Source organism: Cajanus cajan, chromosome 11 (assembly GCF_000230855.2).
Source record: "Cajanus cajan strain Asha chromosome 11, NIPB_CcT2T_4, whole genome shotgun sequence".
In the NCBI taxonomy this organism is placed as follows: Eukaryota; Viridiplantae; Streptophyta; class Magnoliopsida; order Fabales; family Fabaceae; genus Cajanus; species Cajanus cajan.
The window spans coordinates 13975792-13980791 of record NC_138527.1 but is presented as its reverse complement, the minus strand read 5'-3'; positions in this window follow the sequence as shown (position 1 = coordinate 13980791).

Here is a 5000-nt window from a genome sequence, read left to right as displayed (position 1 = left end):
CATCACATTCATATAGGTAGTTTCCCTTTTCACCCAAAAATACAAAAAGGTACAAAATATCCAAAAGAAAAATATGTATTTATCCAAACCAAGCAATATCATGCATCATCTTAGGAACATCCTAAAAACATGATAATGCTTAGTTGAATAAACACTATGCATGCATATTCAACCTCATCATCTCATATCATGCATATAGATCATGGAGAGATCTAGGAGTCATTCATACATCTCTCCTAGTAATCCATTAATAAACATTAATAAAAAGAAAGGATTAATCGATGCGTATGTTCAAAGAATGGATCGCACGCCGTTCGTTATTAAGTGTAAGCCAACAACCGCGCCAAGCAAGCGCACATCAACTCCGTTGTTGGTAATCAAGACGAATAAAGGGGAAGGTCCGACACCATTAAGGATCACAGTTCCAAGGCCTTTCCCTTACAAATCAAATAAGGCTGTGCCGTGGATATACGACATCCACTCTTCTGCCGACAGCGATATCTCCAAACACTGCTGGACTTGGGGGCATGACTAGGAGTGGTAGGATCTACACTCCCGATGATCTTCATAACAAAGCTCCCAAGAATAAAGAAAAAGAAAAAGATAAAACCGAGGAAAGAGAATCCGAGGAGGAGACAGACGAGCTGTTAAAGTTCATACGACAGAGCGAGTACTCCATCGTGGATCAACTTCATAAAATGCCAGCAAAGATTACGCTGTCGTCGTTGATCCGAAGCTCCGAACCGCATCGACAAGATCTGTTGAAAGTCTTGAACAAGGCATATGTGTCGCACACTATCTCCCAAGACGAGTTTGAGGGGATTGTTAGTCACATCAAGGCTAATGACCACCTCACCTTCATCGATGAAGAAATCCCCGCCGAGGGATCAAACCACAACAAGCCCTTGCACATCTCTATAAAGTGCAAGGAGTATCACATCGCTAAAGTCTTGGTAGATAATGGATCTTCCTTGAACGTAATGCCAAAAAAAAGCGCTCGAGCAAGTGGCAATCAAGGGAATCCAAATGCGCCAACAACATGATCGTTCGAGCCTTCGATGGATCTAAAAGAGAAGTGGTGGGAGAGATCAATCTTCCAAATCCAAATTGGACCCACTATCTTTAATGTCGAATTCCAAGTGATGGACATTACTCCCGCATACAGCTGTCTCCTCGGCCGACCTTGGATTCATGATGCGAAAGCTGTACCCTCTACGCTCCACCAGAAAGTCAAGTTCATAGTGGGTGACAAACTGGTGACTGTACAAGCTGAAGATGACATACTCATCAGCAAACCATCCACCATACCTTACGTGGATGCAGCGGAGGAAGCTTTAGAAACCGCCTTCCAAGCATTGGAAATCGCCAATGTCGAAACGTTTCCCCGAGAAATGAAGAAGGTAGCCTCCATGCTCACCAAGAACGGATACTTGCCAGGACAAGGATTAGGCAAGGACTCCCAAGGAATCCCGGAGCTACCCATTATCAAGGATAAATCCGGGGAAACAAGGGTTAGGATACAACCCTAACAAAGATCAAAGAACGAAGAGGAATCAAGATCCTTCTCGACGTTCTTTAAGCCAGATCTTTAGGAAGGCTGGTTCACAAACGTCAAGGCCAGCTGTCGTCATCAAGTGTCCTTTTCCTTCTAATAGGGATGTGTAAATTCAGTGACTATTAGAGATCACTCCTCGGGGACAGCCCGACCCCCGAGCCTCGATAGGGCACATGTTTCCATCATGATTATAATAAAATCATTCTTCATTAATTCTTTATTGCTTCTTTTCTTGCTTGCAGTAAAATTCTAAACCACGTCATTTAACCCTGTTTGAATAAACATAAGTGAGGTTAAAATCGTCTTAATAATCAATAAACCCGCATCATTTTTATGTGGAAATGTGCATGATAGCTTGGAGCACCTTTTCTTGGCCTCAATAAGTGCCATCATGGATAAAGAAATCCTAAAGATAATAAGCTCGGCAGGGAACCCAAAAAGGGGACTGCGCAAAAATAAGAGCAAAAGACCCGCTAGGAATCCCACAAAAGGGTGACCTAGGCAAAAGTTGGGGTTACAAAATGAAGACAAAAACCCGCTAGGAATCCCACAAAAGGGTGACCTAGGCAAAAGTTAGGGTTACAAAAATGAACAAAAACAAAGGTCCGCTAAAACGCCACAAAAGGGGGTTTTAGGCAAAAATAAGGACAAACAGAAAAACAAAATAAATCCATGATGGTACCATCAAATGAATTCAACAAGGGGCTCAAGAAAAGCTATCCAAGTTGTCAAAACACAATCATTAATAACAAAGATGTGCTTAACCTCATAAGTGTTTAATCAAACAAGCCTAAACACATAAGCCTACCATGGCCAGCCATTCTTACAAAAAACCATTTTTCAAAAAATAAAATATTCCCCTCTAAAACACAAACTTTTGAAAAATATATCCTTTCCTTCTTTTCTCTCTTGTCCCAACGATTTTTGAATAATCTAGTGGAAACATGGAGATATAGTGGTCAATAGGAGGGTTGACACATCTCTTAAAGAAAGGGAAGAATCATTTGGTTGATGACACCAAATCTCAAATATAATACGCATCATTCCTCGGTTACAGAAGTTGGCAGCGCACAGCCCGTCTAAGAGGAATGGCAAAATCCAAAAACGCATCGGTTAATTCTTTTGAAAAAAGAATCAAATAGAATTAGGTGCATCATACCGCATACATGCATACAGATGATAGGTGTACTGGAAGATCACTTATTCTCTGTTTATTGAAAAAACAAAAAAAAAAAAAAAAAAAAAAAAAAAAAACAACAAAAAAAACAAAAAATATAAACTTCAGAAAAAAAAAATACGCCCGTATCATGTTCAGTACGCCCGTACCAAAATTGGGGTTATGAACAAATTTTCAACTCAACATGGGCGAACTGAAATGGATACGGCCGTATTGGCCATAAAGAAATTTTCAAAGACCTCGTCATGAGGCAATTGCATAAAATAGAAAATAGGAAAAATTGATTGTGTATGACAGCAGTCAACAAAAAGCCGAAAACGGAAAAGAGGCATGGGTACAAAAAATCCAGCAAGAAAATTGTACAGAATAACTGAGCCTGGAGAGGCTCGCCGAAACAATACTCATACAGAATAACTGAGCCTGGAGAGGCTTGCCGAAAGAATACTCTCAGAATAACTGAGCCTGGAGAGGCTTGCCGAAATAATACTCTCAGAATAACTGAGCCTGGAGAGGCTTGCCGAAAGAATACTCTCAGAATAACTGAGCCTGGAGAGGCTCGCCGAAATAATACTCCCTCGTCATACAGAATAATTGAGCCTGGAGAGGCTTACCGAAATAATACTCCTACAAAATAACTGAGCCTGGAGAAGCTCGCCGAAATAATACTCTCTCATAATAACTGAATTTAATTTCTTTAGCACTTTTAATTTCTGTACAGCAAAAGCCAAAAACATAAAAAAAGGCAAAATACAGAAAAAGCCAAATCAGAAGAAAAGGCAAAATACAGAAAAAGCCGAAAATGAAAAAAGGCAAGGATATAGAAAATCCAACAAACAGTTTGTACAGAATAACTAAGCCTGGAGAGGCTTACCAAAATAATACTCCACATCCTCCACAGTATGCAGAATAATTGAGCCTGGAGAGGCTCGCAGAAATAATACTCCCCAGAGGGAACCTCAGCTCAAGCTCACGGGAAAATCCCCAGCGAGAGCTATCAAAGCAAGATCGACGCAATCCCCAATGGAAGTGCGATCATCCAAACAGTATATACAAGTCAAAGGACTTAACACTTCCTCAGTGGAAGATAGCTCTCCGAGCTCAAGTGTTGAGTGAGGCTAAGCCTGCAGAGGCTTCCTAAATAATACTTTGGGATACATAAGATCCCTCATTCCCCAATCGCCTAATAAAGAGGCATCTCTTCAAAAGGAAGACCAATAAACTATTCCCCAAGTGGAATTTGGCTCTCAGCCTAACAAATGAACGTCAAGATGATCTGCCTAACAAAAGAGGCCAATCAACATCAATCCCCAGTGGATGATCGCCTATCCAAGAGGCATCCCCACAAAAGGGGAAGAAAATCAAAAAGATTAATAAAATTCCCCAAGCGGAATTTGGCATCCCGCCAAAACATCGAACATCAAGACTATCTGCCTAACAGAAGAGGCCAGTCAAAAAATCAACATGTCAACATCCCTAGCGGATAACAGCCTACACAGAGGCTACAAAACCAGAAAAGTCAAAAAGAGTCACCCGAATAAGGATAACCGGGATACTCCACCAACGTCGACAGGACGTCAGCCAAACATAAGGCATCGCTCATTTCAAAAAGAGCATCTTTGTGTCTACACCCCAAGGAAACAGAAATTCCTCAATGGGCACCAACCATACAATGCAAAGTTGGGACACAAGAACCTATGAGTAACTGCACATCCCCGAGACGGATCCCTGCGTTATCCAGCCCTCAGCGGCATCAAAATCAAAATCAAACCGTCGAAACAGCATCGTGGACTGTGGAGACAAATCAATCACAGATCCCTGGAGAGGGCAAACTCGCCATGCCGAAGTGATCAGAAACACGGAGGCAGACCCTGGAGAGGGCAAACTCGCCATGCCGAAGTGATCAGAAACACGGAGGCAGACCCTGGAGAGGGCAAACTCGCCATGCCGAAGTGAACAGAAACACGGAGGCAGACCCTGGAGAGGGCAAACTCACTTTGCCAAAGTGATCAGAAACACGGAGGCAGACCCTGGAGAGGGCAAACTCAGTACCGAAGTGTTCAGAAAGCACGGAGGTATGCAACTTTCGGCTCGGGCGGCGAGTAAAGTTGTATCTGGAGAGACAGTACTCACAGCTTCCGGCTAGGGCGTCTAGTGAAGCTACCCTGGAGAGGGCAAACTCAGTACCGAAGTGTTCAGAAAGCACGGAGGTATGCAACTTTCGGCTCGGGCGGCGAGTAAAGTTGTATCTGGAGAGACGGTACTCACCCT